Source organism: Tamandua tetradactyla, chromosome 4, assembly GCF_023851605.1.
Source record: "Tamandua tetradactyla isolate mTamTet1 chromosome 4, mTamTet1.pri, whole genome shotgun sequence".
In the NCBI taxonomy this organism is placed as follows: Eukaryota; Metazoa; Chordata; class Mammalia; order Pilosa; family Myrmecophagidae; genus Tamandua; species Tamandua tetradactyla.
Genome location: NC_135330.1, coordinates 90,096,813 through 90,112,732, shown reverse-complemented (window position 1 = coordinate 90,112,732; position 15,920 = coordinate 90,096,813). Strand labels below are relative to the sequence as shown.

General features: G+C 37.8%; 1 long non-coding RNA gene across 2 annotated transcripts in view; it reads right to left on the bottom strand.

Moving 5' to 3' along the window:
- The window catches only part of LOC143679143 (uncharacterized), a 66,180-nt gene extending 57,542 nt beyond the window's left edge, over positions 1 to 8,638 (bottom strand). For both annotated transcript variants that reach the window (XR_013173570.1, XR_013173571.1), the window contains exon 1: positions 8,389 to 8,638. This is a non-coding gene — a long non-coding RNA (uncharacterized LOC143679143). The remainder of the gene's footprint in view (positions 1 to 8,388) is intronic.
- Positions 8,639 to 15,920: the final 7,282 nt, after the last annotated feature.

Below are 15,920 nucleotides of genomic sequence, written 5' to 3'. Positions count from 1 at the left end.
AAATCAATAAGACCAGAAGTTGGTTGTATGAGAAAATCAACAAGATTGATGGGCCCTTAGCAAGATTGACAAAAAGAAGAAGAGAGAGGATGCAAATAAATAAGATCAGAAATGGAAGAGGAGACCTTCTGACCTCACAGAAATAAAGGAGGTAATAACAGGATACTATAAACAACTTTACGCTAATAAAAACAACAACGTAGATGAAATGGACAAGTTCCTAGAAAGGCATGAACAACCGACTTTGACTCAAGAAGAAATAGATGACATCAACAAACCAATCACAAATAAAGAAATTGAATCAGTCATTCAAAAGCTTCCAAAAAGGAAAAGTCCAGGACCAGACGACTTCACATGTGAATTCTACCAAACATTCCAGAAAGAATTAGTGCCAACTCTGCTCAAACTCTTCAAAAAAATCAAAGTGGAGGGAAAGCTACCTAACTCATTCTATGAAGCCAACATCACCCTCATACCAAAACCAGGCAAAGATATTACAAAAAAAGAAAACTACAGGCCAATCTCTCTAATGAATATAGATGCAAAGATCCTCAACAAAATTCTAGCAAATTGAATCCAGCAACACATTAAAAGAATTATATATCATGACCAAGTAGGATTCATCCCAGGTATGCAAGGATGGTTCAACCAAAGAAAATCAATTAATGCAATACACCATATCAACAAATCAAAGCAGAAAAATCACATGTCCATCTCAATTGATGCAGAGAAGGCATTTGACAAGATTCAACATCCTTTCCTGTTGAAAACACTTCAAAGGATAGGAATAAAAGGGAACTTCCATAAAATGAAAGAGGGAATATATGAAAAACCCACAGCTAATATCATCCTCAATGGGGAAAAATTGAAAACTTTCCCCCTAAGTTCAGGAACAAGACAAGGATGTCCATTATCACCACTATTATTCAACATCCTGTTGGAGGTTCTAGCCAGAGCAATTAGACAAGAAAAAGAAATACAAGGCATCAAAGTTGGAAAGGAAGAAGTAAAACTATCACTGTTTGCAGACGATATGATACTACACGTTGAAAACCTGGAAAAATCCACAACAAAACTACTAGAGCTAATAAATGAGTACAGCAAAGTAAGAGGTTACAAGATCAACATTCAAAAATCTGTAGCATTTCTATACACTAGCAATGAACAAGCTGAGGGGGAAATCAAGAAACGAATTCCATTTACAATTGCAACTAAAAGAATAAAACATCTAGGAATAAATTTAACTAAAGAGACAAAAGACGTATAAAAAGAAAACTACAAAAAACTGTTAAAAGAAATCACAGAATGCCTAAATAGATGGAAGGGCATACCCTGTTCATGGATTGGAAGACTAAATATAGTTAAGATGTCAATCCTACCTAAATTGATTTACAGATTCAATGCAATACCAATCAAAATCCCAACAACTTGTTTTTCAGAAATAGAAAAACCAATAAGCAAATTTATCTGGAAGGGCAGGGTGCCCCGAATTGCTAAAAGTATCTTGAGGAAAATCAATGAAGCTGGAGGTCTCACACTGCCAGATTTTAAGGCATATTATGAAGCCACAGTGGTCAAAATGGCATGGTATTGGCATAAAGATAGATATATCGACCAATGGAATTGAATAGAGTGCTCACATATAGACCCTCTCATCTATGGACATTTGATCTTTGATAAGGCAGTCAAGCCAATTCACCTGGGACAGAACAGTCTCTTCAATAAATGGTGCCTAGAGAACTGGATATCCATATGCAAAAGAATGAAAAAGGACCCGTATCTCACACCCTATACAAAAGTTAACTCAAAATGGATCAAAGATCTAAACATTAGGTCTAAGACCATAAAACAGTTAGAGGAAAATATAGGGAGATATCTTATGAATCTTACAATTGGAGGCGGTTTTATGGACCTTAAACCTAAAGTAAGAGCACTGAAGAAGGAAATAAATAAATGGGAGCTCCTTAAAATTAAACACTTTTGTGCATCAAAGAACTTCATCAGGAAAGTAGAAAGACAGCCTTCACAATGGGAGACAATATTTGGAAATGACATATCAGATAAAGGTCTAGTATCCAGAATTTATAAAGAGACTGTCCAACTCAACAACATAAAGACAGCCAACCCAATTACAAAATGGGAAAAAGACTTGAACAGACACCTCTCAGAAGAGGAAATACAAATGGCCAAAAGTCACATGAAGAGATGCTCAATGTCCTTGGCCATTAGAGAAATGCAAATCAAAACCACAATGAGATATCATCTCACACCCACCAGAATGGCCATTATCATCAAAACAAAAAATGACAAGTGCTGGACAGGATGTGGAGAAAGAGACACACTTATCCACTGTTGGTGGGAATGTCAAATGGTGCAACCACTGTGGAAGGCAGTTTGGCGGTTCCTCAAAAAGCTGAATGTAGAAGTGCCATATGACCCAGCAATACCATCTCTAGGTATCTACTCAAAGGACTTAAGGGCAAAGACACGAATGGACATTTGCACACCAATGTTTATAGCAGCGTTATTTACAATTGCAAAGAGATGGAAACAGCCAAAATGTCCATCAACAGACGAGTGGCTAAACAAACTGTGGTATATACATACGATGGAATTTTATGCAGCTTTAAGACAGAATAAACTCATGAAGCATGTATAACATGGATGGACCTAGAGAACATTATGCTGAGTGAGACTAGCCAAAAACTTAAGGACAAATACTGTATGGTCCCACTGATGCGAACTGACATTCGAGAATAAACTTGGAATATGTCATTGGTAACAGAGACCATCAGGAGTTAAAAGCAAGGTAAGATAATGGGTAATTGGAGTTGAAGGGATACAGACTGTGCAACAGGACTAGATACAAAAACTCAAAAATGGACAGCACAATACTACCTAATTGTAATGTAATTATGTTAAAACACTGAATGAAGCTGCATCTGAACTATAGGTTTTTTTTTGTTTGTCTGGTTTTTTTGTTTTTTTTATATATTTTTTGCATTTTTTATTTTTATTTTTTCTCTATATCATCATTTTATTTCTTTTTCTGTTGTTTTGCTATTTCTTTTTCTAAATTGATGCAAATGTACTAAGAAATGATGATCATACATCTATGTGATGATATTAAGAATTACTGATTGCATATGTAGAATGGAATGATTTCTAAATGTTGTGTTAGTAATTTTTTTTATTAATAAAAAAATGCTAGTGATCAATGAAAGCAAGGGGTAAGGGGTATGGTAGGTATAATTTTTTTTTCTTTCCTATGTTCATTTTATTTCTTTTTCTATTGTCTTTTTATTTCTTTTTCTGAATTAATGCAAATGTTCTAAGAAATGATGAATATGCAACTAAGTGATGATATTGTGAATTACTGATTATGAATGTTGTTTTATTTTGTTTCCTTATTTTTTTAATTAAAAAATAAATTAGAAAAATCTTTTGAGTAGATGGAAACACTAGTGGTGAGTGAGAGGGAGTGGTGAAGGGCATGGTATGGGTGAGTATTTTCTTTTTATTTTTTTTTTAGGAGTGATGCAAATATTCTAAAATATGATCATGGTGATGAATATACAACCATGTGATTATATAGTGAACCATTGTTTGTACACTATATATGAAGTGTTTGTATTTAAGGATGTTTGTATGTTGTAAATTATCAATGAAAATATTTTTAAAAATTGAAAAAAGTGAAAAAAATACATAGACAAAAAGGATTAAAATATAGGAACCATCTGTATATGTCTAAAAAAGACTTACCTTAGACCAAGGACAATAATAGGTTGAAAGTGAAAGGATGCAAAAAGATATTTCATAAATACAACAACCTGAAAATGTGAGCTAGCTATACTAATATCAGACAAATTAGTCTTCAATGTAAAACAATTAAAAGAGACAAAGAAGGACACTATGTATTAATAAAATGGATAATTGATTAAGAAGACAGAACAATATTATAAATATTTATGCACTGAGTCAGAGTGCCCCAAAATACATGAGGTACTCAGTGACAACACTGATGGGAGAAGTAGATATAATCTACCATGATAGTTGAAGACTTCAATACACTGCTCTCAATGGATAGAACAACTAGGCAAAGGATCAGTAAGATAAGAGTGATTTAGAGTAATATGATAAGTTAACTAGATTTACTAAAAATTTATACAACACAAAGAAACACAAAAGCAGGACATATTTTTCTCTCATGGACTCATAGCTCATTGTCCAAGTTAGGCCACGTGTTTGGTCTCAAAGCAAGTCTCAATAAATTTAGAAGACTGAAAATATATAAAACTCTTCCTCAGATTATAATGGAAAGAAGTTGGAAATCAATATGAAAATTAACAAAGACATGATGGCTAAAAAACATACTTTCAAAATTACAAGAAATTTCAAGGGAAAAATTACAAGACAAATTAATGAATACATTGAGGCAAATGAAAATAAAATATACAACATATAAAAACTGTGGGATGCTCAGAGGGAATTTTATTACCAAAAATGTGATATTAAAAAAAGAAAAAAGACCAAAAACTGAGGAAATAGCTGTTCACCTGGAGGAATGAGAGAAAGGAGAGCAAACTAATCTCAAAGCAAGCAGAAGGAAAGAAATAATTAGCTAGATCACAAGTAAATAATATTGAGAGCATGAAAAAGTTAGACAGAATCAACAAAACCAAAATATGCTCTTTGAGAAAATAAAAAAAAAGATAGGCCATTAGCTAAGCTGACCAAAAAATAGAAAAAGAAAAAAAAAGAAAAAGGATGCAAATCAATAAAATTAGAAATGGGACTACAGACATAACTATTGACCCACAGAAATAAAGGACATTATGAGAGGATAATATGAGCAACTATATGCTAAAAATCTAGAGAACATAGACAACATGGGCAACTTCTTAGAAAAGCATGTAAACCAACATTGACTCAAAAAGAATTACAAGACTTCATCAAACCCATCACAATTAATGTGATTGAATCAGTCAATTTAAACATCCTAAAAAAATAAGTCTTGGACCAGATGGCTTCACGTGTAGCGACTACCAGGCACTCAAGAAAGAATTAGTAGCAAGCCTGCTCAAACACTTCCAAAAAATTGAAGAGAAGGGAAAGCTACCAAACACATTCTTTGACATGAATACACCTTAACACCAAAGCCAGTGAAAAATACTACCAGAAAAGAAAATGACAATTTCCTTTCATGGATTCAGAGCAAAAACCTTCAAAAAATACTTGCAAATTAAATTCAGTGTCACATTAAGAGAATTGTACACCCTGACCAAGTGGGATTTATTCTAGGTATGCAAAGCTTGTTTAACACAAGAAAAACAATGTAAGAAACATCTAAGAATCAAAGCAGAAAAATTACATGATTGATGTAGAAAAGGCATTTGAGAAAATTCAGAATCCTTTCTTGATAAAAACACTTCAAATCTCAGAAATAGAAGGTAATTTCCTCAATATGATAAAGGGAATATATGAGAAATCCAGAGCCTATATCATACTCAATGGGGAAAGACTGAAAGATTTCCCACTGAAATGAAGAAAAAGAACAATGCCCCCTGCTAATATTGTTATGCGACATTGTGCTGAAAGTTCTAGCCAGTACAATTAGAGAAGAAAAGGAGATAAAAGAGATCAAAACTGGAAAGGAAGAAATGAAATATCACTGTTTGCAGATGGCATGACACTATACATAGGAAATCCTGAAAAATCTATACCCAAGTTACTAGAGCTAATAAATCAATACAAAAAAATGGGAAATGTATAAGTTCAATTTGCAAAAAATAATAGTGTTTCTATACACTAGAAAGGAACAGTCTGAGGAAGTACTCAAGAAAAAAATCCATTTACAGTAGCAACCAAAAAAGAATAAATATAGGAATAAATTTAACCAAGCCCACAAAAGTCTTACATACAGAAAACTACAAGAAATTACAAAAATAAATCAAGGAAGTACACACAATGCTCATGGATTGGGAGCTGAAATGCAGTAAAATGTCATATTCTACCCAAATTGACTTATAGATTAAATGCAACACCAATTAAAATCCCAACAACTTATTTCCTAAAATAGGAGAAACCAACAAGAAAATTTATTTCAAAATTTAGGGTGTCCCAAATAGCTAAAAGTATCTTAAGGAAGAGGAATGAAGAGGGAGGTGTCACCCTACCTGACTTTAAAGCATATTACAAACTACAGTGGTCAAAAGAGCATGGTACTGGAATAAAGGTACATATACTGAAAAATTTATTAAAATTGTGTATTCAGAAATAGATTCTTTAATCTATGGAAATTGATTATTAATAAGGAATTCAATGCAAATCAACAGGGACAGAGAAACCTCTGCTATAAAAGGTGTTGGAGAATGTGATAACCATATCCAAAAGAATGAAAGAGGAGCCATATCTCACACCTTATGAAGCATTAACTTATTTCCTATAACTTACACTCAAACCAAGAACAATGAAAGAAAATGTAGACAAATGGAATATCCTCATAATAGAGTACTTTTATGCATTAAAGGACTCTCAGTAAAGTAAAAAGGCAGCCTATGCATTGCAGCACAATATTTGAATCTGTACTTCAGATAAAGGTTTAATATTCAGAATATAAAAAGAGATACTATAACCTGACAAAGAACACAGAAAAAATAGAAAATGGACAAAAGACTTGGACAAATACTTTTTTAAAAAGAAAATACAAATAGCTCAAAAACACATGAAAAATTATGAACTTCCCTGGCTATTACAAAAATGTAAATGTAAACCACAATGAGATATCTTCCCATACCTACCAGAACAGCCAGTATAAAAAAAAGAAAATGACAAGTGCTGGAATGGATGTGGAGAAAGATGCAAACTTACTCACTGTTGGTGAGAATGTACAATGTTGCAATAACTCTGGAAGGCATTTTGGAAATTCCTCATGAAGCTAAGTATTGAATTGCCATATGAGTCAACAATCTCATCACTACGTTCATATTCTGAAGAACAAATGGCAAGAAATGGAATGGACATTTTCACACTGATGTTTATAGTGGCATTATTCATGATTACCAAGAGATGGAAACAGTCCAAATGCCCATGATCAGATGGGTTGGTCAATATACGGCAATACATACATATGATGGTATATTACCCAGCTGCAAGACAGAAAAAGTCATGAAGCATGCAATAACATGGATGAAACTTGAGGACAATATATTGAGTGAAATCATCCAGAAACAATAGGACAGACATTCTATGGTCTCACCAAAGTGAGCTAAAATTAATGAACAAACTTTGTGAGTTAAAGTTGAGAACATAGGTTTTCAGGATATAGGAAAAGAATAGAAGGAAGGCATTTGATGCAGAAGGACTACAGAATGTTCTGCAGGATTGATTTTATAGATTCAGAAAAGGACAGCAGGGTAGTATGAATGGTAGTGCAATATTTTAAGTTCATTGAACAAAAGTGAGTGTGACTATGTTAGAAAGTGGAAAGCCAGGACATTTGTGACACCAGAAGAAAAGATGTCACATAAAGATAAAGAATGTATAACATAGTGAAACATAGAATCGAAACTAATGATGAATAAGTGTACAAATACAATAATGCTTTTACATGAGGGAGAACAAATTCATGTCAACATTGCAAGGTGTTGAAAATGGAATGGTATATCAAAAACCGCTATCAGTTAAAACTAGAGTCTATAGTTAACAGTAACATTGCAATGAGTCATCATCATGGTCATTGCTTGGAACATTTGCATCCATCCAGAAGGAGAAATAAAAAATAAACAGAAAAAAATTAATACGTACCATGTCCCTTGCCCCTCCCTTTTTTTGATCACAAGCATTTCCAGCTGAAAGGATTTTAACATTTGGTGGCCCTTTTATTCACTTTGATTACATATGTTGTACCTGTCTGTTCACAAGGTAGATCAAAGGAGCATCACATACAAGGATTGGCCTCTGGCTACCAGAAGCCTGGAGCGCTGGGCCACCAGACCCTCACAGGGGTTCCCTGACCCAGAGGTGACGCCACCGCCGCATTGGCCGGGTTCTGGGCAGTGGGCGAGTCCTCCTGCTCAGCTTCCCCTCCCGCTGCCCCTGCCCCCGACTGACTGCAACAGACCTTTGTGACGCCGGGGCTGCGGCACCTGTGATGATTTTCTCTTTTTTTTTTTGTTTTAATTTATTTCTTCAAATATCAAAAGACAAGAAACAAATGCAAACATTCCTATTTTGATCATTCGGCTTTGTGTCTCGAATGAGTAATTCCCTATTTTATCACATAGTTGCATATTCATCATCATGATCATTGCTTGGAACATTTGCATCCATCCAGAAGGAGAAATAAAAAATAAACAGAAAATAATGAATACGTGTCATGTCCCTTACCATTCTCTTTCTTTGATCTCGAGCTTTTCCAACTGAATGGATTTTAGCATTTGTTCGCCCTTTTATTCACTTTGATTCCATACGTTGTACCTGTCTGTTGACAAGGTAGATCAAAGTAGCATCAGATACAAGGATTGGCCTCCGGCTGCCGGCAGCCTGGGCTGTTGGAGCGCTGGGGCACCAGACCCTCCCTGGGGTTCCCTGACCCGCAGGTGCTGCCAGCGCAGCGTCTGCCCGGTGGCTGCACCGAGGGCGGGGCCTCTTGCTCATCTCCACCTCCCTCGGCCCCTCCCCCTGACTGACTGCAGCAGACCTTTGTGACGTTGGGGCTGTGGCCCCTGTGATTATTTCCTTTTATTTTTCCTGTTTTATTTTCTTTTTCTAAATACAAAAAAAAACCAACCAAACTAATGCCTGACAAAATTCCTGTTTCAATCGTTCCGTTCTTCTTATACAGTGAGTGATTGATGATATCATCACAGAGTTGCATGTTCATCTTTATGATCATCTCCTGGAACATTTGCATCTGCTCAGAAGAAGAAACAAAAAGAAAATGGAAAAACGTTTATACATACCATACCCCTTACCCCTCCCTTTCACTGATCACTAGCATCTGCAACTGAAATTGATCTTAACATTTCTTTCCCCTGTTATTCTCTCTTACTCCATATGTCCTACCCGTTTGTTGTCAAGGTGGAAAAGCGGAACAACGGACAGAAGGCTTTCCAAATCACACGGTCTTATTGTGAATTCTATATCATTATGCAATAATCTTCAGGAAACGTGGCCACTGGAACACAGCTCTACATTTTCAGGCACTTCCCTCCAGCCTCTCCATTGCATCCTGCCAGTCATCGCCTTTTCTGGCTCACAGGAGCTTGCCTTCTCTCGGCCAACTCAGCAGGTGAACTCACTGCTCCCCTCCCGCCATGCAGGACCTACCCCCAGGGATGCAAATCTCCCTGGAAAAATGGGACAGAACTCTCTGGACAAGTCGTTACCCAGCGTCTAGAGGATGAGAAGGCCTGCTGGACCCAAAGGGGAAAAGAGAACTGAGAGAAAGGGAGGATTCCGTGGCCAAGAGATTTCAAGCAGTCCTGATGTTATCCTGCTGGTGATGCATAGGCATTCAACGGACGTCCGATTTTCATTCATGGTGGAGTGAAGAGGCTGGAGGGAATTACTTGAAACTGTTGAGTCCTGTTCCCCAAGCCTTGACGCTTGAGGATGATCCTGGAAACACTCAACTTTTACAATGTGACTGTGGTCTTGGGAAATCTGTTATTTTCTGCTGCTACTTTCCTGTGGGTTCTGGGTGGATATGCAAAATGGGGTGGAGAAAGAATGAAAAAATAATAGAGAGCAGGAATGGTAAAGCAAATTGTCTATGTGCATATCCCAGTGGTGAATGAGAAGGAGGGAGAAAGGGCATGGCTTGGATGAGCCTTTACTCCTTATGAATTTTTCTCCGATCCTTCCAAATGATCTCGGTTCTTTATCCACACCACTGTGACGATTCTGCGAGCCGCGGATTATCCACCTTGAGGGAATGCACTGGTGTAATGTTTCAGGAAAAAAATAATTTTGCAAAAGCTTAGAGAGAGTGCAGTTGATAGACACAGATCGATTCCAAAGGCGCCGCATTCCCCGGACTGGCACCCTCAGCACAGGTGTGGCCAGTTTGCAATCATTCGATTCTTCCCCCCCCCCCCCCCCCCCCGGTAATTCCGGTAATGAGTTGCCTGTCACCGTCAATTGACTCGAGATACCTGCAATCAGATGCAAAAGGCAGGCGGTCTCCCATCCAAGCACGAACCACGCCTGACCCTGCTCAGCTACGTCACTCAACCGCGAGCATGAGCACTGAAACAATTACAGAACTTAGCGCCGAGGTGCACCCCCGGCAGTCCCAAGAGCCGAGGCTGGGGAGGGCTGCGTGGCTTCGCTGGCACTGTGGTGAGGGGCGCTCCTCAACCTGCTGTCCGGCTCCGGACCGCAGGGCCCTGCTGGCCGCCCACCCTGTGCCAGTGTCGCCCTCGGTCGGCCTCTCACCCGCACCCCGCCACATCGGGCACGCTCAGGGCCGTGCACCTTGCCACACTGCATGCAGTCCAACTCTCTGGGGTCCCTTCCAGCAACCTGACCCCTCCTGCCAGCCGTCCCCCACCGGTCTCGCCATCCCGCACACCCGACGGACACACGGTTGCCGGGGTGCAGTGTCTCCGCACCACCGTTCCCAAACGGCCAGCGCTCCCTGCCGCTTGGCCCCCCGGGCTGGGTGCAGCACCGTCCGGGGCCAGGCTGCAGCCTGGGACCTGGGAAGCGACTCAGCAGAAAACTGATCCCTGAAGCGGGGACGTCCCACCCGGCAGGACACGAGGCAGCCCTTCTCAAACACCCCTGACTTTCGCCGTGCACCGCCAGTCCTCTCAAGAGTCGTAGAGACCACGCGGCTCTGTTGCCCTCAGCGCTGGCAGGAAAGCCCAGCCGGTGCCCCGGGTGTCGGCTAGCCGGTCGCGCTTGGGGTGTTGGGGGTCGGGCAGGACGTCTGGCGGCTCCGTTCCCTGACAGCTGAGATCAATGCCTTCCATGCTGGGCATGCCGATCGGCCTCCGCCTGCCAGAAGCCTGGTGGCCTGGAAGTGATGGGACACTGGACCCTCCCTGGGGTTTCCTGACCCAGAGGTGCCGCCACTGCCGCGTCGGCCGGGCTCTGGGCAGTGGACGAGTTCTATTAGATTGCATGCATTATTTTCTCTCTTTTTAAAAAAAATTATTGATGAAACTAAACAACATACAAATATGAACATTCTTAACATATGAACATTCCATATTTGGTGTGCAATCAATAGCTCACAATATCATTGCATACCAGTATATTTATCATCATGATCATTTCTTAAAATATTTGCATCACTCCAGAAAAAGAAATAAAAAGGAAAAAGAAAAAACTAATACATACCATACCCATTACCCCTCACTCTCATTGACCACTAGTATTTCCCTCTATAAAGTCTATGTTAACATTTGTTCCCCTTATTAGTTATTTATTCATTATTAATCCATATTTTTTACTCATTTGTCCATACCATAGATAAAAGGAACATCAGAGCAAGGGTTTTACAATCACACTGTCATTTTTCAAAAGCTATATCATTATTCAATCATCTTAAAGAAATATGCTTACTGCAACCCAGCTCTACAGTTTCCAGGACTTCCCTCTAACCTCTCTAATATACCTTAAACTGAAAAGGGGATATCTACATAATGTTTAAGAATAACCTCCAGGATAATTTCTTGACTCTGTTTGAAATCTCTCAGCCATTGACACCTTATTTTGTCTTTTTTCTCTTTCCCCTTTCAGTTGAGAAATTTTTCTCAATCTCTTGATGCTGAGTCCCAGCTCATTCTAGGATTTCTGACCCACATTTTCAGTAAGTTTTACACCTCTCATAACCATGTCCAACATAGAGAGGAGAAGGACAGTGAGTTTGCTTGCCACGTTGGCTGAGACATAGGCCACATCTGAGCAACAAAAGAGGTTCTCTCAGGGGTGGCCCTTAGCCTAATTTTAAGTAGGCTTAGCCTATCCTTTGCAGGGATAGGTTTCATATGAATAGACCCCAAGGTTGAGGGATCAGCCTGTTGATTTGGTTGTCCTTATTGCTTGTGAGAATAACAGGCCTCCTCTGAGTGCATAAGTTGAATTTTCCCCCTTTCTCACCTTTCCCCCAAGGGGACTTTGCAAATACTTTTTAATTCACTGTTCAAATCATTCTGGGATTTATCAGGGCACCACTCTGGACAAACCTACAAAATCTCATGCTCTTTTTAAGGTTCCATGTTCTTAGGGTGTTCAACTAAACTGTCTTGCAAGTTATATTAGAAAATGCACTAGTCAAAATATAAATTTTATACAAAATAAACATTTTTTATGTACTCTCACACATAAGTTAAAGTTTTAACGTATGAATGGCCATCTGTTTTCAACACCCTGAAATATTGACATCCCTTTGTCCTATATATTTTCTTGACTGTCTGCTCTCCCAGACTGAACTTCAGAATGGCATACATCAGATCTGTTTATCTCCCCTTTGTACATCACACTGTGGTATATGAAAAGGATCAGAAACTGTGTTGACAGAATGAAAGATACTCCAATTTGGGCATTTTTTCTTGATTTTAGACCATGTTCTATGAATAATGTTGAAGAAAACTCCCAGTGAGAATAGAATTTCTGGAACTCTGAGAAAGTCAGTGCTCAGTAAAGAAATGTTTGGCATACATTGGAGCTTCTTGAGTCAGTTCAAGTGTGGTTAAATGAAAGCCATCAGCGTTCACTGACAAACTCTTTCAGTGAACATTTGAACTGGAATGCCTGAGGGTGTGAAAAAAGTGAAATGTTTGATCCCAACTGCTTAAGTTTGTGATGGCATGGACTCTTTGTTTTCAGGTTAAATGTTTTATTACATAATTCAAGCCATAGAAATGACAGGGAATTTTCATAAGTAGATAAGAATACAAAGTACCCTTTTTCCTCATGCTCTTTGGGGTCCCATTACTTTATCTCAAGGATATTTCTTTCCTACTTTATTTAAATTATTTCCAGGCTTCATAGATAAATTAATGATGTTTGTTCAATAACTTAGTTTAAATTATGACATCTATCACTGAATATCTTTTTAGCTATTTTAATAACTAATTCAGATTTTTCAGTACTGAAGATGGAAATTTATCAAAGTAATATTGCCATTTTTTCTATTTATCTTTTGAGGGTTTTGGTCTTGTTTGAATTATTCATTAAAGGAATATCTCATTGACTTGGAGACCACTGATATTATTTAGAAAATCTGAAAAATCATGAACAATTCCACACTTCTTTAAGGATTCATCTATTGTCTATAATTGATATATTTTAATTAAGATTTGCACATTTCCACACAAATCTTCAACCTGGATACAACATTTACTACTTTGACAAAATATATTAGCCTCAAAATACTCCTGAAGAGGGCCTGACTGGTCACTCCTGTGGCAGAGAAAAAACTCCGAACCTGCTAACTAAATAATACTATATTGTTTTTACTATTATAAGTAACAACTTTAATTGAGCACACTTTATTAAACTTATTTCAAAGCCATATACATGCAACTATTTATTTTATTACTCAGAATATAAAGGTAGTTAAAGCATCATCCTTCTTTGAATTTAGCCTGGGGTTCTATGACATCAGGAACATTTTGCAACATGGATCATTATCTTAAATCCTGGTCTCCAGGCACCCTCAGCCTTAAAACTCCTCTGGCATCCAGAAACATTGCTATTTCAGGTAAATCTAACAGTTAAGTGTCAGCTACTCCTTGTAGCAGCTACCTGTTTTGGAGGATTCCTAAATGGCATGTTTAAGGCTTTGAAATAGATACAGAGTTAACTGCAGACATACTTTCCTTTCAGCTAGAAGTTCCTGGTTTCAAGGAGAGGCACTTTTACCAAGGTACATGATAAGTATTCCCCAGGATCCTAGCCATCTAGCTACTATGGGGGTTTCTCTAAAATTCCAGGCAATCCTATTAGGTTTTTCAGGTCATTTCCATTTCCCATGCTTGATAAACATTATTTTAAGCCTTTGCCATAATCTTTGCATCTCCAGTCTTTCCTTCCCGTTCACTTTCTTTTAGCATCTCATTTCAAACTTATTTCAGAACTAAAATACATAATTTGGAGGTAAGTATTTTGGGCCATTAAATTTGAAATTATTGCTCTTCTGACATGTCTCTTATAGCAGGTGAGGCATTGTCTTTTATCTTAGTGAACTTCCATACCATTTAACTTTTGTGCTCCAACATGATCTATCCTGGAGAAGATTCTGTGTGCACTAGAGAAAAATGTATATCCTGGTGTTGTGGGGTGTAATGAGGTATATACAGCCTAATTGGGTCTAATTTTTTATCAAATTGTTTAAGTTTTTTATTTCTTTTTTGATCCTCTGTCTGGTTGTTCTGTCTACAGATTAGAGTGCTGTATTGAAGTCTTCTACTATTATTGTTGAAACATCTATTGTTTCCTTCAGTTTTGCCAATGCTTTATTCATATACTTTGGAGCTCCTTGATTGGGAACATAAACATTGATGATTGCTATTCCTTCTTGGTGAATTATTTCTTTTATTAATGTATATGATTGTTTCATGATATCTTTATATTTAAAGTCCATTTTGTCTGGTATTAGTATGGTTACTTCTGCTTCCTTTGGTTACAGCTTGTGTGGAGAATCATTTTCCATCCTTTCACTGTCAATCTCTTTGCATTCTTGTGCTTAAGATGAGTATTTTGTAAGCAGCATATAGCTGAGTTATATTTCCTTTTTAAAACATCTTTTATTGATAAATATGACATATATACAAAGAAAAGTTTAAAAAAAAGCAATGATTTTCAAAGTATACTTCAAGAAGTGGATACAGAACAGATTTCAGAGATGATATGGTTATCATTCCACTCTTTCAGATTTTTCCTTCTAGCTGCTTCAAAGCACTGAAGGTTAGAAAAAATATGTATTTTTTGTGAAAAATAGCATATATGCATTAAAGTAATATATTTGAAATCTCATCAAGATAATTAGTTATCAATCAAATTTCAGAGTTGGGAATGGTGAAAAATTGCATCATTTTTGGTTTTTACTTCTAGCTGCTCTAAGGTACTGGAGATTTAAAAATATCAGTGTAATTATTCAGCAGTCATACTCATTTGTTAAACCCTACAATCTTGGTATCACCCCAACATCACCTTTGATCTTTCTACCACTCTTTAGGGGTATTTGGGCTATCCCTATTCTAACATTTTCATGTTGAAAGGAGCTGTCAGTAATATGGTTTAGGGGACTGGAACTAGATGATATTCTGGAGAGGCTGGCCCCTTTGAATTTCAGGGCTTATCTTGTCCAGGGACCCATCTGTAGGTTTTAGTTTTCTGGAAAGTTACCTTTATGAATGGAACAGTTGTAGAATCTTATATAACAACATAGGTTTTCTTTAGGTTTGGCAGGACTGGTTTTGGTTGGTATTTGGCAAGGAATCATATATAGCAATATCTAATTGAAGCTTGCATATAAGTGACTTCTAGAGTAGCCTCTTGGCTGTATTTCATCTCACTCAGCCACTGACACCTTGTTCGTTGCACTTCTTTTTACCCTTTTGATGAGGATGGCATTATTGATCCCGTGGACCCAGGGCCAGACTCATCCCTGGGAGTCATCTCCCAAACTTCCAGGGAGACTTTCACCTCTGGGTGTAATGTCCCACATGGGGGAAGGGGAGTGGTTTCACCTGCAGGGTTTGGTTTTGAGACAAAGAGGACACAAAATAGGTCTTTTGGAAATAATTCTTAGGGATAGCTATGGTAGACTAAGCTTCTCCAGTATCTACATACACATCAAAAGATCAAGTTTCAAGATTAAGTGCTTGGCTTATTGATTTGGGGGTCCCAAATATTTTTCACAGTAACAGGGTTTTCCCAGTGTTAAAGTTTAAGAGTTCAAT